The 23,165-nt window shown below is 50.3% G+C and overlaps 1 protein-coding gene across 2 annotated transcripts in view; it reads left to right on the top strand.

Annotated features, from left to right (window-relative positions):
• Window positions 1-255: 255 nt before the first annotated feature.
• Window positions 256-23,165, top strand: part of ZBTB7C (zinc finger and BTB domain containing 7C) — a 351,048-nt gene continuing 328,138 nt past the window's right edge. The window contains exon 1 of one of the 2 annotated variants that reach the window (XM_053902677.1): window positions 256-610. The gene's annotated coding sequence lies outside the window, so the exon portion shown is untranslated. The remainder of the gene's footprint in view (window positions 611-23,165) is intronic. The other variant, XM_053902675.1, reaches the window with a different exon arrangement.

The raw sequence follows: 23,165 nt of genomic DNA, 5'->3' as shown, positions 1-23,165 counted from the left end.
AGAAAGAAAAAAAGCCCCGAGCGGATGGTGGCTCTGCCTGGCCCCCCACTCCGCCCCCGCGCCGGGGTCCTGCCAGCCGCCCGCCGCCTCCGCGGGTCCGGGGCGTCCCCCGCCGCGCCGCCCACCGCCACAGTTCCTGTCAAAATAGAAATTCCGCGGAGCCGGGGAGGAGGTCGGGGCGCAGCAAGTGCAAGTGTGGCAGGCGGGGAGGGGGCGCCGCGGAGGGGGCGGGCGCGCGGAGAGGCGACCGTAGACATCCGGGCCCTTTAGCCCCGTGCGCCCCCCGAGCGGGTAGCGCGGGCCGCGCGGGCGCCGGGCGCGGGGCGCGGGGCTGACAGCCGCGGCGCGGGAGGCGGGGCGCGAGGAGGGCGGAGGCGCGGCGCGGGGAGGGAGGAGCTGCCCGCGCGCCCGCCGCCGCCGCCGCCGCCGCCGCCGCCGCCGCTCGGCTCCACACCCGCCGGCGCAGCCCCGCCACGAGACTCTGACAGCGCGCGGCCCGCGCTGCTCGGGCGCACAGGCACGGACGGACCGCGGCGGCGGCGACGGAGGACGCGAGGACCGCGGCCCGGCGCCAAGTGCGGCAGGCGCGCGGGGCTGGCGGCGCGCAGAGGTGAGTGGCTTCGCGCGCCGGGCTCGGGCACCGGCGGCGAGGGTCACGGTCTCTCCCGCACCTCGGCCGCCGAGGCGGGTCAGGGGGTCGCGGGGCTCCCGGAGGGTGGCTCCGCATCGCCGACGCCGGCAAGCCGTGTCGGGGCTGTTGCTAGGAGGCCGGCGGTCCGCGCGCCCCGGGGCGCCGGCGGGGGCAGGGGCGCCCCCAGCGCGGCGGGCAGGAGGCGGGGGGCTGCGGTGGCTATTCAGGGGCTCCGTGCGGCAGCCATGCAACGAGAGGAGGCGGGAGGAGGAGGGAGGGAGGAGGGGAGAGCCAGCGGAGAGCGAGCCAGCGAGCGGGCGCCGCGCCTCCTGGCTGGCACCGCGGCCCGGAGCGAAGTGGCGCGCGGGGCTGGAGGGGAACTTCTGCGGACGCGTGCGGCCCGGGGCTCGGCGGCGCCTCCGGGCCGGGACAGGGCGGGCCCGTCGGCAGCCACAGGTGGTTCCTGCCAAAAGTTTTACCGCACTTCTGCCGGGAAGGCGCCGGAGCATTTTGGAGAGTGACGGTTTCCTGAGACTTCGGCACCCGCACCTCACACTGTCTCATCTTGAAGACGAGAAAGGGGGCTGGAAAGTCCGGGATCCCGCATCTCGCGACGCGGCTCCCGGGCTTCGTGGCCGTCCCTGCCCGGGGGGGCGACCTTGTGGGGACCTCGGGGCTCCCGCGGCTGTCCTTTGGGAAGCCTCGCGAAATGGGCTCACGCGCGCGGTGCCTCGGTGCCTCGGGAAAGTTAGACTGAGGCCAGCCCGCTACCTGTCGCCCACACGGGGCAGCGCGGGGTCTCCTCCTAGGAACCGCGCTCGTCTTCGCTCCTGGCGTGCGTATCTCTTGCTCCTTTGAGATCGAATCGTCTCTGGCCGCTGTGCTGCTTTGTTACTCGGGCTGCTTGTCTGTTTCTTTAGGAGGAGCCAAAGAAAAGGCAAAGCAGCCGCAACTCTCCTTTCCTTTGAAACCAGCTGTGGAGGTTCCTACCCAAACGTAGGCGAGGAGGGTCCAGGGCCGAAGGGAGCCCGGAGTCGGTTGTGTGTGCTCTCTGCCTGGGGAGCTTCACTGCATCCTTGGCAAGGCTCGGGCTGGGATGTCTGGGGTCTCTGAGACACAAAGAGGATGAAGGTGGGAACAGAGCACCCCTCCGAAGAGGAAGATGTGCCCTGGTCCGCTCTGGGAGAGAGGCTCTGGGAGAGAAGTCCAGCGGTTTGGCCGGCTTCCTCATTGGCCGGTTGTCGAATCCAGGGCATCGAGGTTAGAACCACCCGGGGAGGTCCGGCCTGGGCTGAAAGGAATCTTTATCCCCGGAGTGGGTTTGATACCCACCTGGTGCAAGTCTGCACAGAACTGCGTGAGAGGTGGTTGGAAACACTGAGTCCTTCATTCCTGCCGCCGCTCCCTAGTCCCCTAACCCCACCGAGTCCCTGAGCAGAAAGCGTGCCCTTTGCTTTAAAAAAGGTCACAGAATTTTGAAGCCGAAAGATGTCCTAGAGATATGAGGAACATTCATTTTACAGATGAGCAGACTCAGGCCCAAGGGAAAGTGACCTGTCACAGCGGTTAGAAACCCCGGGAGACTAGAAATGACATCAGCCTCCCAGACCAGGGTGGAGAGAGTTCCTTGGGCAAGGAAGGCCTTGTAGGGCCTGAGATCAGAAATGCCACCCCACACCCCAAGCCGATCGTGGGCTCATTGTCTGGTACTTTCTGCATCCATGTTTGCCAGCGAATGTGGTATATATTTCCTGTCCTCTGCCCTTGGCTCAAAAAAGAAAAAAAAAAAATCAGGACTATCACTGAAGATTCCAGTCTGACTCTATTCCAACTTTTCCTGCTCCCTCATCACCCCAAATTCCTCAAACTCCTCTGGTAACATAATGCAGCTTGATTGGCCAAGATGAGTTTGCAGCTTGTCTCATTGTGAAGCACCCTCTTTCCGTAGGATGCCAGAACTCTGTTTTCCTGGTAATTAGGTTTTACAGATATTTTTGAAAGGGAGCCCAATTCTGGATCAATTACACTTGGACACAAATGTTGTGCTGTTGTGGATACCAAATGAGAAAGATGGGCTATTATCTGGGGGTGTTGGAATAAATGTTGTTATGAGTGTTTGACACAGCTATTAGACATCAATGAGTGGGTTTTTAGTAAATGTTTTTTACGCCGTATTTTATTGAGCAAACAAAGTGTCTTAATTAAAAAGAACTGGGAGTTGGCCACTTAGATTTTAGCCACTTGTTTCTTAGCAGTGTGTATGAGTGGGAAGGATTTGAATGGTAAACAGACTGATTGTTGAGAGAGCTTCCCCTCCCAAATCAAACTATTCTAGGGCAATGCTCATCCTTCGATATATATTGTCATGTACATCCAGCAGAACCATATTAAATCAAAATAGGTCTGGGTGCGGCCTTTGTCGATCTGTATCAGTCAGAAGTGACTTGTGAGAGAGAATATTTTGTAAGTTTTATTGCTTTCAAGGGCATGCAGTATCAGGAATTCAAGGCTCACACAATGCTACCGAGTAGAATTCTTCTGCTCTCGTGAGCAGATAAGAACCAGTGTCTCCCCAGCTGTGACTGGGGCTCCTGTAGATGAGACCAAGACCGGGCATCATAATGACAGTCCGGGGTTACATTTGGACAGTGTCTTTTCACTTTCATTGCATGCTAATGTCAGGGCCATCCCCAGCAGGTGCACAGTTCAGCCCAGCCGTTTGTCTGTCTTAGGGACGGGGAAGCTGAGGCAGAGAGAGGAGAGGGTGTTATTCCTACACTTCATGGAGTGCATTAACGTACTCTGGGCCTTCAGCTCAGGGTTTCCGGAGGTGCTTGGGGTGTAAGAGGCTGCCTGAACATATTGCCCACTACCCCTCTCCAAGCACTGCCATTGCAGAAGGGTGCAGAGGTGTGGTGGGGCTACAGTGACAATTCATGGGAGGCCACTCTCTCTGATGTTCCCCACCCCCGCAGTGGGTGAGCAGTTTCCTCCCTCTTATAGCAGGCTGTGGGAACTTGGGGGAGGAGGGACCAGCTGGCTGAGGCTGGGGCGGGGGTGTGGGATCTGTGCCTGTGTAGGGCTGAAGGAGTCCAGGCTATTTATAACCCCTCCTCTCCTCCTGGGAAGAAGAGACTCAAGGGTCTGGAACCATCCTCAGTGGTGACTTCTCCCCAGGGTAGCTGTGCCTCACTGGAAGAAAACCACCACCCATCTGCATGGTGGTATTGTTGTGAACTCTGACCCGCACGGAGGGGTCCTGTGGGGCCTCTTGGAACCTCAGCTGCTCTGGGAGTTTTAAGATACAAAGATTTTCTAGAGCCAGTGTGTGCACTGTTTCTCAGGCTCTGGCCCCGCCCCCCTCCCCCCTTTACACAAAACGAGGCTTACCCCAGAAACCTCACAGGGCAGAACTTAAGAATCTGCAAAAGTGGGGGACTTGGCTTTTCTGAATAACGGTAATAATGATTTTTACGCGCGGGGAGATTCTGAAAGCGACGTAGCAGATACGGTTCGCCCTGACCATGAGCTGAAGCATTTCTGTGTGGTGCTGGCCAGGGAGGTGTGGGGCTTGCGCGCAAACTCTCCCTCCTTGCCCACCCCTCCCCTGGACCCCTGTGGTCCCCCTCGCCTTGACCCTCTTCAGACCAACACCTGAGTCCTCTTTTGTCTTCGGGGAAGCGGTATCTGTCACGCCACTGGTTACAACCTCATCCCTGCCACTGGGCATATTTTCCCCCTGGGTTGGTGGAGGGAAGAATGAGGGTGGGTGGTGGAGGAAGCAAGCAAGGCACTGAGCTTGTCTCTCGGTTCAGCCCCTTGCAGTGAATTAATCCTCCCATCAGATCCATTTCAGGGGCTCGCGGCAGGTTTTGCCAGGGAGAGAAGACAAGCGGGGGGCCCTGCGTGGAGAGGTGGGTGCCGGGCAGCCCCTGGCCGCGGGTGGTGCCTCCCGAGCCTGGCCCCGGACATCACTTGCAGGGGGGTCTCGGGGGCGGGGCTTGTGTGTTGCTCGTCATCACACCCCCAGCACCCGGCGCCAGTCCTGGGCCCCGCAAATGTTTGCTGAGCGAGTGCTGGGGGGCACTGGTGGGTGGGTGGAGGGCGGTCAGGTTTGCTTCTTCATTGCCGCCAGCAGCACGCCTTGGCACGGGGAGGCCAAGGAGGCAGAGAATCGGGGTGTGCGTGAGAAGAGCCTGGTTTCCACAGGCATTTTGAGAGCCCTGGGCCAAGCTGATTGGCCATTTCACACGGCCAGAGATGCTGGGAGCAACAGACAGCGATGGAGTCTTTTTCTAGGAGCTGCCAAAGCCCAGTCCGACCTCACAGATCAAGCAGAGTGAGTTTCCTTTTGTCAGGCAGGTGGGCCACTCCTTTGCTTACTCTCTTGTGGGGACCCTGGGGTCCGGCCCCTGCCTGCCTCGGGGACTCCCTCCACTGCCTGTACTCCACCCTGCTGGATCTTCTTTGTTCTGTGAACACATCAAGCCCATGTGTTTCTCCTTGACTCTTCTTTTCATGTGGCGTGTCCTTCCCTCAGAGCTTTCCCCAGTTGCCCGCCATCCCCCGCCCCGCCCCGCCCCGCCCCTTGTCATTCAGGTCCCAGCTGAAACAGCACCCCGTCTTACATTCTTCATAGCACCCACCTCTCTCTCGGATATACTCTTGATTTTCCTCTCGTCTCTGGCTTGTCTCTCCCTTTAGAACGTAAGCGCCACGAGCGCAGGGACCTGGTCTGTTTTGCTCCCCATTGTGTCCTTGGCCCCAGAACAGCACCTGGCATGTAGCAGTGCCCGAGGAGAAAGATGGTGAGTGGGCCTGCCAGTGAGTGCCAGGGGTCTGTGAAGATGAACCATCCAGGGGCCCTGCCCTCTGATCTCTTCAGCCGACGGGCACAAACACTTGCTCCCCTAGACTCTGATGGTGGCAGGAAGGGAAGGTGGCATTCACGAGACACAGGCCGGGAGGGCCACGGCCACCTGGCGTTAGCCCTGACTCGACAAGGCCGGCTGGCTCAGGCAGAGGGGTCTTCTTTGCGATGGTATGTTAGGGGTCCGGAGCCCTGGCAGCTGAGCCGCCTCCAGGCCTGGAGCTCCTCTGGCCGGCTTGGCTGCCACCTCTCTCTCTGTTTATTTACTTCTTTGGTGAGCGAGAGTTCCAAGCATACTGCCATCCTTGGAGAGTCAGGAATGTTGTGTTTTTCCACCGGCTCCATTCATTCGCCATCTCCTCGGAACAGCTGTGGACAGCTGGCTGCCAGCGTGGATGTAGGGAGGGTTTCTCGTCAGGGCCAAGGGGTGCACTCAGCCCTGCAGGAATGGGGGATTTCGTTTGCGTTTCGCACCCTGCTGGTTCCCAAATTCCCAAACCCCACTGACATGGTGCCTGTAAAAACAGATTCATGAGGAAATTAAAAAACTATTAGTGTTCAGTTTACCGCTTCTTTTCTGATTATGAAAGCAATGAGAGTCACGATAGACACTTGGGAAAATATCGAAACGTGTAAAACTTAAACCAAAAACTGTGACAACACCCTAATTTTGGTGCGTTTCCTTCTAGTCTTTTTTCCTGTTCCCACCAAAACCCACACGCATGTGTGTGCACGCACACCCCCCCCCCCACACATATAAGTGTATCTTAAGATTAAATGTGGTTTTCTGAAACTTTTAAAACTCATGCCATCTCTTTTTTCAAAAATGTTTATTTGTTTTGAGAGAGAGAGAGAGAGAGAGAGAGAGAGAAAGTGTGTGAGCGAGCGTGCAAACTGGGAGGGGCAGAGAGAGAGGGAGACAGAGCATCCCAAGCTAGCCCTGTGTTGTTAGTGCAGAGCCCCATGCAGGGCTCAATCCCAGGAACCATGAGATCATGAACTGAACCGAAATCAAGAGACCGACTCATAACTGACAGAGCTGCACAGGTGCTCCAAATTCATGCCATCTCTTCTTATTTTTTTTTAATGTTTATTTATTTTTGAGAGAGAGAGAGCGCGACAGTGTGTGAGCAGGGGTGGGCAGAGAGAGAGGGAGACACAGAATCCAAAGCAGGCTCCAGGCTCTGAGCTGTCAGCACAGAGCCCGACGCGGGGCTGGAACTCACGAACTGCAAGATCACAGCCTGAGCCGAAGTCGGACGTTTAGCCGACTGAGCCACCCCGGTGCCCCTCATGCCACCTCTTAATAAACGGAAAGGTTTCTTCTCTTGGGAGTCTGAGCCATTCCCACCATGAATCACTGATATTTAGAAGAAATGTATTTTCCACATTTCCCCACTGGCGGAGAAGATTTCAGTGAGCTTTACCTTCTACGGTTTAAATTAGGAAAACGGTCCCCACCCCCAACACATGGCCAAAGCACTTAGGAAGTTACTGCTCACTCCTTATCTCTCTCCATCACTGTGTGAAGAGAGACATCACCATATCTCCTTACTGAGCATTCTATCACATTTACCAACGCCATCATATTCTATAGAAACATATTTTAATAGATGTGTAGCATTCCTTCAAATTACGTATCATACTTGATTTAACTATTACATGCCTGCAAAAAACCAAACCCAGTACCCATTCACTAATCATTCCTTGACCTAAAAGTAAAAATAGCAGGACAATCTTGAGAAGTATGAGCCCACGTCATTGGATTAGTGTGTTTAGGGCATGAATGTCTGGAGACAACCTTCGCTCCTTCAGGGGCCCGGGGGCTTTGTCACCATTACCGCCATGTTGCCAAGGCCTGGAAGAATGCCCACTGCACTCTAGGTGCTCAGGAAATATTTTGCTGAATGAAGGAAATGCAGAAGCCTTCCTGTGGGAGGAGAGACCATGATTGGGCCTGTCTGGCCATGTCAGGGCCTCTTTGGGGAGTGAGTTTGGCTGACAAGGGAGGGCAGGGCCCTGGGGGTGAAGGGGTGAGGAAGATAGTCACGTCCTGGGAAGCGGGAAAGGGCAACACGAGAAGCACTTCTCTGACTTACCAGTTTTGGGGGGTTTTTGGAGGAGGTGATGTTTAGGTGGAGTGTTGATATAAGGGGCTAGAGATGCTTAATTCCCTGGAGACAAGAGGGAGAGGGCACCCAGGTAGGAGAGCGGGCTGTGTGGAGCCTCAGAGTTGAGAGAACAAGTCTGTCAGCCCAGGACGAGGGGTGTAGCTCCACCAGGAGCTGGAGGCCCTTCAAAATGGTGGCTCCTCATGAGCCCAGAACCCAGTTCCGGGGAGGATGGGCCCTTGTGGGTCACAGAGCTCCACCCTGCCTCCATGGCCGTACTGCAGGTGGGGACACTGAGGCCTCAAGAAGTTAAGGGACGGTGAGGAGCATGGGTTTTGGAGCTGATCAGACCTGAATCCTGTGGCTTGGCCACTTTTTCTGATCACGTTGGGCATGTTGCATAACCTCTCAAAGCTCTAGTTTCCTCGTCCAGAAAATGTTGAACGCCAGATTCACGGGGTGGATGGGGAAATGAGATGACGTGATACAAAGACGCGGCAGGACTCCCGACAAAGACTGAGGCGTGTGTAACGTGGAAGCCACTGTTATTCATGCGATTGTGAATTCTACTCCAAACCTGAAGGGAGAGGAGGGAAGGCAGAGGATTGGGGCGCCCAAACATCTAAGACTGTTTTCTTCCTCCGATGACCATTGGGAAGCCACTGTTCATGAGGGTAGAATCAATGTCACGGGAGGGGTGCCAGAATCCCTCCCTGCATCCCTCCGTGGAAGGGGAGATACACTTGCGAAAATCACCCTGAGGCTTCAGAGGCTCGTTCTAGATGTCACTGGGGGGGGCACATTATTTACTCCTCAACTCCTGGGCATGAGTTGGTCTTTAGAACAGAGACTGGCCACACAGAGAGTGGCACATGGGGCAGGTCAGTTCTGCTGACTGGGAGCTAAATGGGTAACAGCACATGACCTGGAGCGGGGCAGCCTGGTAAAAATATAGCGTGGCTCATCTATGTCATTTTAAGTTTCCCAGTAGCCACATTAAAAAAAAAAAAAAAAAAGTAAAAGAAAGCAGAAGTAAAAAGTGAAAAGGAAATGCATTTAGTTTAACCCAATATATCCAAAGTGTCACCATTTCTACCTGTGCCCCTTGTCCCATTGCAGGTGCTCAGCGGTCCCCCGGGTCAGCGCAGTCAGCCTGGGGCCCAGGTCAGGTGGGCCGGTCTGGGGGGGCTGGTGTTACGGGGCAGGGCGGGGGAAGACAGCTGGGCCTCTGGGCAGGAACGAGTGAAAGCCAGTACCTTAGGGAAGAAGCAAAGGCTTGCGGGGCCTGACTTTTGTCCTGGCCCAGTGGCGGGTGTGTTGTGTATGCCTGAGGGAGCCTTCCCACCCGTACGGGCCTCAGTTTCTCCATCTGTAAAATGAGCTGGCATTACCTCCAAGAACCATTCTTGGCTCTCATTTCCTAAGACAAAGCCATGGAAAACAGACTTAGCCACTTCCTAACTTGGAAGAGGTTGGAGATGCGGCTTGGAGAGAAAGTTTGGGCGGCAGAGAGATTGTCCAGGCCCCACATTTTCAAGTATGTCGTAGAAAGTTCTGTCTGGACAATTTAGAGAGACACTAAGCCTCTCTAGCAATGGCCAATATCCACTCACCACCATTACGTTGCCTTTATTTAAAAGAATGTTCTGGGGACCGAGGGAGCCGAGTGCTAACAATTATTTGTAAAAAGCGATGTATTTTCATTGTCTTTAAATCCTGAAGCGTCTTCTTGTTCCTGGGTCATCCCAGATGGCTGTGAATGGCAGGCATAAAAGAGGGGAGGGGCCCGCAGAAAACATTAGAACAAAAAAGGAAATCTTCCAGCTCTGTCATCAACGGGCACTCGGCCTGTCCAGAGAGGATGTGGGAAGAGGGAGGAAAAAGGCAGCAGGTGTGTTTGGAGGGAAGGGTGTGTCCGCAAATGTATTTTAAGCTCCCGAAGTTAGACACATTGGTTTTATTGCACTCTGGCGAGGAGGGATTTGAGGTTTTTATCGCCCTGCCACAGACAGACTCTCTTTCTCTTTTTAAAGGAGTGTCTCTTCTTGTTAAATTAGATGCTCGTCAAGTGACTAGGTGTATCTACCTGAAGACCTCTGATTCCCACACGGGGAAGGGGCCTGCCTGCTTTAAGGGCTGGTCCAAACACTTCCATTCACAAATGAGGAGACGGAGGGTCAGAGAGGCCCCAGCGCCCCCCGGTTGCCCGTCAAGGCTGCGGAGGTGGCCACGGCTGCCGGGGCATCGTTTCTGCCACGCAGGGCTTCCTCCCCAGATTTCGTCTCCTCCACAGTTTACAGATGACTCAACAGGCTGCTGTGAACCATTTTTTTAAATGAGGATTTCTCTTGTATGTTTTCCTAAACTAGATTTTTTATTACTTTTCCACACATTGTTTGCCTTGAATTTTTAATTTAATTTTTGCGAATAGGTCAATACTTACACGGTTTAACATTCAAAAGGTACAAAAGGGTATTCAAAACGAAACATCTTTCTCTCTCCTCGTCTCTTGGTCCCCTTACTTTGAGGCAACTGCTGTCACTGGTCTCTTCAGCATAAAGACACGTTGTGAACATACAAGAAAGTATGTATACACGTGTGCAGGTATACGTACACGTGTGTCTGTATTTTTGAAGGTTTTTACCCAAATGGAAGCATACCACACACCCTATATTTCACTTTACATTTTCCACTGAACACAAAATCTTGGGCACATCTGACTCTCCGACTATAAAGAACTTCTTCGTTGTTTTTTGCTTGTTTGTTTCCACTACATAGATTCCACTGTGTGGGTATTCCTTGACTTAGTGAACCAGCCCCTTAGAGTTAGAGATTTTAGATGTTTCCAGTCTTTTGCTTATATAATACTCTTGGTTTGAAAAAAAAATTTTTTTTTTACATTTATTTATTTTTGATAGAGACAGAGCATAAGTGGGGGAGGGGCAGAGAGAGAGGGAGACACAGAATTCGAAGCAGGATCCAGGCTCTGAGCTGTCAGCACAGAGCCCGACGTGGGGCTCGAACCCACAAACCATGAGATCATGACCTGAGCCGAAGTTAGATGCTCAACCGACTGAGCCACCCAGGCACCCCTATAATACTCTTGGTTTTTACCCATTGATTTTTGTTATGAAAGCAATCCTTGAGTTTTCTATCGACACATTGACAGCATTTTAAATTTGCTGATTTATTGTTCGCAAAATAAAGAATAAAATTTCAAAGAATAAAGTTGCTTACCTGTTTGAGGGTTAAGAGGAGAATAGACAATTTTTTGCATTGAACTTTCTGGAAAATGAGTTAGTTGCCTTGTCGACAGTCGTGTATTAAACCCGTGTTTCTGGAGTTCCTACGATGTGCTGGGCAGGTGGTGGGGGAGGGGGAGGTACAGGGTGCCCAGGAGGGGGCTCTGGGCCGACTGGCTGTGTACGAGCAGCAAGGCTTTCTGACCACAGCTTGGGACGTCATGTCCCTGATTCCTCTCCGCTGCCTCTCTCAGCCACTGCCCACCTGTTCAGATTCCAGAACCCCTATTCTTGCGCTTCACTTAAATGGACACTGAGTTTCCTGGAGAGTATTCAGGGAGGGATGTGAAGAGATGGTGTAAGTTTCAACATGACCTGTGTCATGCTCGTTGAAGAAGTGTCCCCTCGGCAGGAAGGCCTGGGTAGGACGCAGGAGGAAATCCATTTTGTTAAGGGGGGGTCAGGCTTAACTCCCAAGCTGTTAACTCCCAAGTTAAGGGTCAGCAGATCTTAACTCACAAGCTGTTTATGCCCTCTGTCCAGTTTGTTTGTTTGTTTGTTTATTGTTTAGTTTGACCTGCTTTAGCTCAGTTCTGGTATGCTTCAGGGGATGTCATCCTGTTGACCTTTGCATTAAACAATAAGAATTTGGGAAGAAATAAACCACTTCCTATCAATGATTAGAAACATGTATTTCAGTCTAGAAGCAAACTGGGAGGATTTTTTTATTTCATTTATTTTTTTAATTTACATCCAAGTTAGTTAGCATCTAGTGCAACAAGGATTTCAGGAAGAGATTCCTTAATGCCCCTTCCCCATTTAGCCCAGCCCCCCTCCCACCACCCCTCCAGCAACCCTCTGTTTGTTCTCCATATTTAAGAGTCTCTTCTGTTTTGTCCCCCTCCCTGTTTTTATATTATTTTTGCTTCCCTTCCCTTATGTTCATCTGTTTTGTCTCTTAAAGTCCTCATATGAGTGAAGTCATATGATATTTGTCTTTCGCTAATTTCACTTAGCATAATACCCTCCAGTTCCATCCACATAGTTGCAAATGGCAAGACTTCATTCTTTTTGATTGCCAAGTAATACTCCATTGTATATATATACCACATCTTTATCCATTCATCCATCAATGGACATTTGGGCTCTTTCCATACTTTGGCTATTGTCGATAGTGCTGCTATAAACATCGGGGTGCGTGTGTCCCTTCGAAACAGCACACCTGTCTCCCTTGGATAAATGCCTAGTAGTGCAATTGCTGGGTCATAGGGTAGTCCTATTTTCAGTTTTTTGAGGAACCTCCATCCTGTTTTCCGGAGTGGCTGCACCAGCTTGCATTCCCACCAGCAGTGCAAAAGGGTTCCTCTCTCTCTGCATCCTCACTAACATCTGTCGTTGCCTGAGTTGTTCACGTTAGCCATTCTGACAGGTGTAAGGTGGTATCTCATTGTGGTTTTGGTTTGTATTTTCCAACTGGGAGGATTTTTTATTCATTGACCAATATCTGTTTCCTATGGCATTTTAGGAAATTGCTTTTTGGGGAGCTACTTAAAACACTGTTGTAAAAATGCAACTACCAGCACATAGGAATACCAGGTCACTAAAATCCCAGAGGTGTGCATTTACCCATGTCTTAGAATTCTGTAGATGGATGGTTCTATATTTCAACTTCTATGAGAACCACTTGCTCATGACTTTGTTGTTCATGAGAATTCGTCAAGGATGAGAATTCGTCTCTTGTTATCCTCTGTGTGATGTGGGCCAAACAATACACGTTGTTGGGGTGATGCGTGGACAGAAACAGAAGAAAGGATTTGGGGGCTAGGAAATTCTGTGTAATGGTTAGGTGGTGAGATGTTCTGGAGAGATTCAAGGACCCCATTCCAAGGCCTCTGTTTGTATAAACTTCCCCCAGAGGATTTATATCCATCTTTATAATCTCAAGGTTTCTCTGACCTAGTACTGATTTACAAATAAATACAAACCACTTGAACAAAAAAGCCTGCCTGTTATTTTCCTGACCATTGGTATCTGTGACTTAGGAATCTGTGCCATGATGAAGCATTATTAGATTCAAAACTCAGCGGATGAACTGATGTCCATCTCAGGTTCCTTGCTTCTACTTTGCAAAATATAGAAAGCTCCCCGAGGGAAGGAAGTGCCTCCCATTTCTGGCTGCCCTCTGATGTTAGATGTGCTTGCACCCATTCTGCAGATCATCTGCCAAATCAGACTTCAGCTGGTTTCCAAAACTCAGAAACTGTGTACACAGGCCGGGTCGTACAGAAGAGAAAGCGGAGGGCGAAACCCCCCTCGCTGTCCTGCCAGCCATTGGAAGATTGGGGAGTATGAGCTTGCCTTTGTCTACCTGGAGCCCTGGATATTTTCTTAAACTGCTTTTGAGGGGGGTGGGGGTGGAGAGGAACGTTGTAAAAGTGAATTATCTGATAAAGTAACATTTCTGCTTACATTATAGAAAACTAAATCACACTGTGTTCTGTCTTCGTCGCTTTGCCAGAAATTTCTCATGACAGATTCTGATGCACCAGACCGAGCCACCTGGCTGAGCGGCACCTATTTGCAGAAGTCATTAAAAGCCATTGTTTAACTAAAGGCTTTTCTTTTCCTTCCTTACAATTTTCAAGACCCTGCATTTGCACAGACCTGACTCAGCAACATTCTATTTTGGGAATTTGTTACCTCTTTCTCAGATTCTGGACTGCGGTTGCCTAGTTTTCTGCTCTTTGCTCAGGAATGGCCATTGCATAGATTTTGGCTGCAGGTCTGAAGTAGTGTCACCACAAAAGGACACATCTTTGTACTAGGACCCTGCCCCGGCCACCGAGTACCTGGATGACCTAGTTCCCCTTCTTGCCTGCCTCATGGACAATGTAACATTTTCACCATTGTAAATTGTTACATTGTAGCCATTTGACAGAGGGTAAAGCCTTTCAATAGGACTATGTGCTTGCCTGTATACACACACACACACACACACACACACACACACACACACCCTTGTCTCCTCTTCTCTTTCTCTCTCTCCTTCCCTCCTTAAATGGGATCAGAAGTGGTAAACACCCGGTATAGTGGCTGTCACAGAGCCCAGACCTTAATAAATATTATCAACTACGACTAATAGTATCATATCATGTTCAAAAGGAAACTATAGCCCCATGTTCCTTCGTGGCCACGCTTGAGTTTCAGAAAGCTCTCTTAGCCTAGTGACCCATTCTGTTGTTGTTTTTTTTTTTTTTCATACTCCATCCATACACACACAGCACATTAAGAGTCTGTTCATTCTTGGGATGTGTGCAAAATTCCAATTCCTGTCAAGAGAATTTATGTGTGGTTTTAGAGGGGATAATCGACCAGTTAGTATGTGCGCATGGATTTTATACACACATGCGTTGCCGTTTACAGCACACATTATAACATCTTCAGTCTCTGCCAAGAATGTGTATTTCTTAGCCCTGTGCATTTGCATATTATGGGTTCATAATTTCAAATAGCTGTAAAGATCTCTACAGAAAAATGTAGTCACTGTACTCTGATGTTCTAAATCTCAATGCAGTAGTAGAACTTGGCTAATTTTTGCCCTTGCTAATGTACCAGCTCCATAATTTTTACACACACGCACACACACACACACACACACACACACACGCGCGCACCTCTGACTTTAGCTTACTTCTAAGCAAGGATTTACTAGCTGGGAGCTGAGTTATGCTGCCTGTCCCCCAGACTTCATTACCTTCTCGGAATATATCATACACACGGCACAATATACTGTGGTCTTATTACAGATGATTACAAAGAAAAGGTTTGTCAAAATAAATGAACCCACTGCATCTGATTTTTTCCTGGCTTGGGTCCCTGGCTTCCCACGCTCACCCCCGGCCTGAGGCTTCAGTCATCTGCCATGCCTCTGGTGTAGTTCACCTCCTTGACTCGCTCATCACAAATTGCTGTCTCACTCTAACATCACCAGAAAATCCAGCCACCCACACCCCACCCTCTAATCAATCATTAGAGAACTTGCCACTGGCAGTGCTCGATTTGACCAAACAAAATAGAGCAGCAGGAAGAAAAGTAACTTAGACATTTTCAAGGTCTCACAGGTATAAGTCTCCTGAATTTTAAAAATAGTCAGATGGGAGATTTTCTTTTTGAAGTTCAGAACAACAACAACAAAAAAAGGATGCCAAGTTGAAGTCTGTTCTACCCTGTTTAAGTGTAAGGTGTATTAAATACCCAGACTGTAAAAATCTTCAAATGTGATGGATGCTGTGGAAACACTGCCAAAATCCACAGTTGCAAGGCTAACCTGGGGGTTGCTGGCCCGGAGAGACCAGGCCAGGGCTGGGAAGGGGTTCTAGTGGCTTCTTCATTGTGTGGTCTCCTTTGCTCTTTCGATGTCCCATTAGGGGGCGCCTGGGTGGCTCAGTCGGTTGAGCGCCGACTTCGGCTCAGGTCACGATCTCGCGGTCTGTGAGTTCGAGCCCCGCATGGGGCCCCTGTGCTGACAGCTCAGAGCCCGGAGTCTGTTTCGGATTCTGTGTCTCCCTCTCTCTGACCCTCCCCCATTCATGCTCTGTCTCTCTCTGTCTCAAAAATAAATAAACGTTAAAAAAAATTAAAAAAAAAAAAAAAAAAAAAAGAAAGTAAATGCTGCCAAGAGCGCCCTGAAGATTGGGAACTGTATGCCCTTTGGGGTATCTGGGAGGGTCCCTGCTTCCTGAAGGCGAAGGAATATCATTTTTCTGGCTGCCGAAGCGGCAGCCGTCCGTTGACTCAGATGCCTGCCGTTGCTGACCTCGGGATGCCTTTCAGGTTCTGCCCGGGTTCTGAACATTTGCGTTAGTCCTGCGCGCGCGTGTGTGTGTGTGTGTGTGTGTGTGTGAGATCATCTCAAAAGTGTCTGGACCAGCATCCCCTTAGTTTTGATTCAGAGCTGAATTGCAGAAAAATCAACTAAAACCTTTATATTTAAACAATTATTTTTAAGGAACGTTTTTAACTGCTTTATCAAAGTATAATTTACATGCCATAGGATTCAGTTTATTTTAGGTTCGCAATTCAGTGATTAATTTTTAACGACATATATATTAAGTTAATATGTATATGTCAAGAAAGGGGGGTGTCAGTGAGGTCCAGACTGAAGGGGGAGGAAAAGGGAAAGGATTCTTTTTGTCCCACACAGCCCACGCAGGGATGTTCTCTCACTCCGCTCTCTGTGCCGAAGGGAGTCACGTGGGCAGGAAGTGTGGTGGTCAGAGCAGGCCCATGGGGTGGTGGGGGACAGACTCTAGGAGGGCGCCCCCCACCTTGATTCCACAAGGTCCTGCCCTGGCAGGTGGGGCTCTTCAGCTTTTGGACAACAACCGTTCCTCCCTGGTCATGCACAGTTCACAAACGCCAAGGTATTGTCACATCAAAAGCGTATTCATTAGCGCATTTGGCCAAAACCATTTCCTGTTCTTGCTAACAGAACAGGATTGCTGCAGTGGATTTCTGAGGTCATCTGGGCCCATCCCCCTGTAGATACACAACCAAATATCATCCTGGAGCTCAAGTAAGTGACCCAGGGACACTCTTCTTCGGGGTGGAGCTGGGACTGGATCCTGGTCGCCTGCCTGTGTAGTCCAGTGGCAGGGCCTTGTCATCGCTGCCCTGCTGGAATGGCCTCACGTGCACCACCCAGGAGACGTGGGCAGAAAGGCAAGATGGAGGTCCTCAAAGGCCCATCTGTCTCCTTACAGGGGTCCAGTGTAGCAGGTCCCCAGCCCGGCTCCAGGGTGCCTCCTTGCTAGTTAAAACACTCTCAGTAAGGACACTGCACTCCCCCTTAAGAAAAAAACTGATTTTTAAGCAATTCTCGTCAACTAGCAACCCTAAAAGGAGTGGGGATCAAGTGAAGAACCCCAAAACTTAGCTCCTTATTCCCAAAGCAGCGATCCTTTGATTATACCTGACAACTCCAAGCAAGAAATCAGGCCAAACAGAGAAACACGGCCATAGCTGTATGCTCTTGGACTTCTGTGCAGAAACCACTATTTAAAATCCTGGTTGCATTCTGTTGGTGCGTGCGTGTGTGTGCGTGTGTGTGTGTGTGTGTGTCTGTGAAAAAGTTCTGAAAAAGCTATATTTTGGGATAAAAAAGAGTGTTTCATCTTGAAGAATTCAAAGCTTTGAAAAAAAAAAAGGTTAGTGAAGAAACCAATTGTATGTAGATGCAAGTACTTAATAGACACCCAATGTATGGGGGAAAGGGAAGATCTTATGCTTTGAAAGGGGAACAGCCTTTCCTCTGATCCAAGGGCTCATCATAGGGAATTCTCCCTGCTGGGATGCTTACTTAGAAGGCCTTTTCTTTCAGCCTTTGCCAGCTGGTGTGGAGCAGAAAGCCAACTAATGGGGCAGAAAGCCAAGCTCTCCCTTGTGCTGGGAGCCAGAGCGGGAGAAGTAGGTATAGACAGCCTACCCTGAACACGGGAGCAAAGTGGTGACAGTCAAACAGTGGCAGTTACAGCCGGGACAGTTGAACGCTTGAGCCAGTAGGAGCTAGATGGGCAAGAAGGTTCTCTCACTGGGGTCCTCAGACCAGCAACATCAGCATCTCCTGGGAACCTCTGAGAAATGCAGATGATCAGGCCCTTCCCTACTGAGATACCCGGAACCAGAAGCTCTAGGGATGGACCCAGTGAGCTGTAGTGTAATGAGCCTTCCTGGAGGTTCTGACGAACTCACAAGTTTCAGAGCCTTGGCTATAGACAGAATGGGGGTTATGTTAGGCCATGATTCATCGATAACAGATGGGGGTCAGAGTATGGATTCTGTACTGTTTTTAGGAATGTGCTAATTCATTAACTCATGTCTTGTCAATTTAATAAAAGAATTTTTTTTATCCTATAGAATATATAGTTGACTGAATCGCATATCAAAAATCCAGTGAGTTGGATATTATATGGTGGCCCTTGAACACAGGTTTGAACTGTGCAGGTGCACTTATAGGCAGGGTTTGTTTTTTTTTTTGTTTTGATAAATATAGTACAGCACTGTAAAGGTATTTTTTAAGATGATTTTCCTAATAACATTTTCTTTTCCTAGCTTATTTTAGCGTTGGTAATCAACTGTTTATATTAGTGCTAAGACTTTTGGAACAGGAGGCTGTTAGTTAAGCTTTTTGGGGAATCAAAAGTTATATGTGGGTTTTTGACCTCATGGGGGGGTTGGCACGCCTAACTACTGGTGTTGTTCAAGATTCTACTGTTTTGCATTAGAACATGTTAAGCCTAAAATATTTCCATGCGTTTGTAATAAGGTCTTTTAACAGGTGCTTCAAAAAACAAAACAAACAAAAAGTAAAAAGTATACTCAGAGCATAACAGAGGCCTGAGGATCGGACCCACTGGCTCTAGCTCCTGGCTGCGCCTCTTACCGGCAGTGGGGAATTGAGGATATTATCTAGGATTTTTGAGCCTCCTTTTTCTTGTTGAGTAAAACCAGGGTACAAATGACCTGCTTCATGGAGTTCTTGAGCATCCATGAGACTGAGAAGTGCCACCTAGCCAGAGTCCAGCTCAGAGAACTTCCCTTCCCCCGGGGCCGCCTCCGCCCTGAGGGCCCTGCCAATCTGTGGCGGCGGTCCCCTAGGTGACCATGGTTTTGCTTGTCTGGAACAGAGGTAGCGCTGGAGGGGATTTTGGTGAACCGGCCCGCTCATTCCATTTTTATAGATGAAGAAGAACTTGGGCTCTGTCACCCACGCCGTTCGTCAGTTTGTCCTCACACATGTGACCCTGCACCACATGAAGGTGAATGTGAGAGCCAGAGAAAGGCTCCTTTGTTCATCGCAGAGGCCTCAGGACAGAGAAGGGACCCAAGAGGCGGCCTGTTCTCGCATGGTTTGCCACTCAGTGCGCCTCGGTTTCCCCCTGTAGGGAGAGCACAGCTTCCAGGGAGATGTAGAGGCAGTGCCTTTTGGAGACAGGCATATGCCTGGCGTAGCTGCCCCCTGCCAGGGCTGGCCCACCTTGGAGAAGGTGGAGTGTGGGTCTTATTCTGCCAGTGGAGCAGTGGAGGCCCTAAAGAGCAGACCCTGGGGGGTGGGGAGGGGCTTGGAATTTACTCTGAACGTGAAGCTGTTGGAAGATTTTAAGTGGGTGAGTGATATGCTGTGATTACAGGTTTTAAACAACCACCAGCGGCTATAAAATATTGGCCTCTAAGTGTTACCTCTGGGGCTGTGACGGGATGGTGGTGGTGGGGCTTTTACTTTGCATTCTATTTATTATTCTTTGTTGCCGTTTGTGTGATTTTGACCGTGGCTTTTATTCTGTGTGTGTGTGTGAAAAACTAATTAAAAAATGAAGTACTTTTCTAGACCAAAGAAAAATAAATTCTGCGGAGACTATGTAGCACTTTGGAAAAAAAATGATCAAAGCGAATTGCTCCACAAAAAAAGGACACGGTGGTTTTGGTGTGATTCCATTCTGATAGAAATGGATCTATGTGTAGAGAAACCCTGGAGTAAATGAATATTACAATAAGATTAAGATTAAAATTGTCTCGTTCTAGCCTCTCTGCGCTTTCCAGTTTTTTGCTAGTATGGACACAAATTACTTTTGTAGTTAGAAAAAAAAATAATTATTGCTTTTAATTAAAACAGAAAAGAGCACTGGTATCTTCGGACAACCCAGCCAACGCTCTTTAATCTGGGCTCCCAGTCCAGGCCTTGTCGCTTCCTGTGGACGTCCCTAGTTTTATCGAACATCAGCGATGGGACCTTTAAATACATGAAGAATGTGTTTCTGTTGGGACTCTTCTGACTGTAGCTCACTAAGCATAGGGCATACCCACAGGTGGAGAAGGGACTCCAGAGAGACCTGCAAATCAATAAACAGATAATTCACTCATTTGGTCATTCATCCAAAAATTTGTATCAAGTGCCATCTGTGTGTCGGGTACGTCCTGGGCTCGGCAGATTCGATAAGGCATTAAGGAGCATGATTGCTTGCTTTTCCCCTGAGCTCTCTCCTTTTTGGTATGGATCCAGATCTTCTATTTTCAGGAGGAGAGAGCCTCACTGCACTTGAATGTGCCTCCAGCAGGCCTCTTGAGGCCGGGGTTTGGACCTAGGGTGGCCTGGATGGAAGCGAGGCTATAAGCCCCCTCGGGGGAATACGCAGAGGCATCCCGACCCTCCCTACCATTTATTGATTTTTCCTAAGCCAGGCACTGTGCTAAGTGCTCACACATATTTTTAATCTTTGCAACAACCCTTTAGATTCGAGAAAACCCAGCATCAGAAGTCAAGGGGCTGGCTCGGGATCGCACGGCTAGGATTAAGCCCCAGAATTAGGAATTGAGCCCACATCTTTTTCATCTGTCTTAGTCCTGGTGTCCCTACCTTGCCCTTCTATGACCCATTCTACAGAGGCGGTCCAGGCCCTCAAGTGCTTGCACGGTCCTCAGGCAGGCCCACAACACATACATGTGTGCGTGCACACACAGAGAAACAGTTAAAAGGCACTGGGCATCATCACTGTAGGAGTAAATGGCAAAATACGTGTTTGCAGCATGCAGCGTTAGCCTGCTACTGTCAGCCTCAAGGCTGCACATCAGTTCAGACCGCAGGGCAATTATTTAGAAAGTATGATGACTCAGACAGGGTTGGGCCGAAGTGTAACTTGGTCCAAATAAAGCCTGGAGGCAGGGGGAGGCCAAATGAGCCCCATAAACAAGACAAGAGAGTGCAAGGCTTGAACTCTAGGGGAACATAGTTTTAGGTACCTTTGTGCCCCTCCGAACAATCCTTCATCCCTGCCTGTTCGAGATCAGTTAGTCTAATCCTTCCATGAGAGATGGTGTAAGTTGCCCAAGTGCCTCATCCCTCTAGTAGCAACTTCTAGATCAGTATTTGTCCGTCTACATGAAATTAGATCTTTTCAAATCAGTTTGCTAAAGCCGGCTTCTCTCGGATTTCCCAGTGTAGAAAAGAAAGCAATACAACCACTGCTGTGTTTTGCAAACACTTAAACAAATCAGCCACAGTGTATTCTGCTCTTTATATGTGCTCAACGCACTGCTAGGTGCTGTGGGGACGTCTGGGACAAGATAGGGTACCTGACCTTAAGGAAAATATGCCCTTGGGGCACCTGGGTGGCTTAGTTGGTTAAGCGACCAACTCTTGATATCAGGTCTCATGGTTGTGAGATCAAGCCCTGGGTCAGGCTCCTTGCTGAGCGTGGAGACTTCTGGGGATTCTCTCTTCTTCTCTCGCTGCCCCTCTCCCACCCTCTCTCTCTCTCAAATAAGTAAACATTTTTCAAAAAAGAAATACAGTCCCTCATCGGGGAGAAGGCGTGAATGTCCGTTGAAACAAGATGAAAAAGAAAATACGAGACAGCATTGAAATTAGGTGGCAAACTGGTATAGATGTTCAGAAGGGGGACCGCATGGAGGGTGGGAGAATGAGGGCAGCTCTGTGGCTGAGGTGGGTTTTGAAGCATGGCTAGGATTTTGATCGGCAGGAGGAAACAGTCTTATTAAGCAAGACTGCATAGCTGATTAGACCAGGGTCCAGAGTGCAAACCATGCTTTCTTTCTCGCTTTGCCAAGCGGTGCTGCTTATGATCTCATGCTCTCAGCTGGCGTGTCACTTCTGTCTGACTAAGGTGCCCTGCTTGTTCGTGTGCAGGCCCATAACCTCTTCCTGCCACCCCTGCCTCTCTGGCCCATCTCCCTGCTTGTCTCTCTGGCTCAAAGAAAGGCAGAGGCAAAGCCAAGAAGGTCAGACCCAACTGTTTGGCAGCTTCCCGAAGTTCAGGCAAGAAATTGAGTGGACGAGGCGGCTGGCCGTACAGTGATGCTACAGTGAGACCTGAGAGCTGGGTGTGGGTTTCAGACCACCTGGTTTTCCAGCTTTCTCCATTACAGCTGCCTCTTAGAAATAAAACCCCATTTGTCTTGAGCATCGATTAAAACGGAGGCTGGCTTGGTGGGTTGGTGCAATACATTTCATACTGGTCTCCTCCTCTCTAACCTAACCAGTGGGTCTTCCTGGAATGCTGTTTGGCTCACCGTACCTTTCTACCGAAAGACCTCCAGTGAGTACAGATTTGTGACCCCCAAATTTACTCTTGACCAAGCTCTTGAGTCTCATCATCTCTGCATCTTTGCATACCCTGACCCCGGCTAGTTTGCTGTCCCTGAACATGACAGGGCATTTCATTACAGCTTGTCAGCCCGCACGTGAGTGTTGCTCCCGAAGGTTCTTTACTTAGTACTCCTCTAGTGAAAGGCAGCTCATCTTTTCAAATTCACCATACATGCCTCCCACTCCAAGAAGCCTTCCTGGATCATCCCGCCAGAACGAATTGCTCCCACAGCACTGCGGACCGAGAAAGGAGAGAGACGAGGGAGAAGGTGCATGCTGGGCATCTGGGAGGACTTAGAAGGTGTGGCAGAGAGAGGCTCCAGAGAAATGTGGGGAACCGCTTGGGGGGGTGGGGGAGAAAGAGCGTCTTGAGAAATGTTTCTGTGGGTTATCATGTGGTGTCTGATGACATTCGAAGCAAGACAGGACTGGAATCTCTTACTGGTCGCTGTAGGTTGCTGCACTCTGCATCTTTGACTAGGGTCCTCACGAAGACTGGGTGATGTGGGGCGCCTGGCTGCATTCAGGGGACCAACTGCACTGTCCCAGCACGTCTACACACAAGCCTTACTTCGTCACCCTACACCCAGGGTTCTTTTGTATCTTGCCTGCTCCTCTGTGACCTGGGTTTTCCAGAAGAGCTCTGATTGGCGGTTTGGAAAATCTGGTGACTGAGGGTACACTCTGCAGCTTATATTGCATCCCCCTCTGCGGGAGGCACGAATGCTTTTCTGTTTGCATCCACTGCACTAGCTAGGGTAAACACTTGTTGAGGGGATGGGAGGAATGGGCTTTGACTCCCAGTCCGCCTGGATGCTGGGTTGGAACAAATTCTTCCCCTGTGGACTCTCCGCACTCGCCCTCTGCCCGTCCCTCCATCTCTTCTTCCCGCCTTTCAGTGTCCAGCCCAGAAGATTCTTGCTGTTGGTGGTGGTGGGGGCAGGGTTTCTTGATCGAGCCCGCTGGCACTGATTGTCCGCAGGGTGGATGGAGGAGCCCTCTCAGTCACAGTTCAGCCACAGTCCGTCAACCAGAGAGAACCGCCTCTGCTTAGGAGGAGACGCTCCTTCCCGATTGCATCAGACAGGGGCTGGGATGGCAGGAATCGTGGGCCAGGAGTCAGAAACAGAGGGGGCTAGGTCTCTTAGAT

The sequence above is a fragment of the Panthera pardus genome, unplaced genomic scaffold (assembly GCF_024362965.1).
Source record: "Panthera pardus isolate Hobbes unplaced genomic scaffold, ASM2436296v1 HiC_scaffold_15, whole genome shotgun sequence".
Lineage (NCBI taxonomy): Eukaryota > Metazoa > Chordata > Mammalia > Carnivora > Felidae > Panthera > Panthera pardus.
The sequence above is the reverse complement of the archived record's forward strand: the minus strand, read 5'-3'. Positions and strand labels throughout refer to the sequence as shown.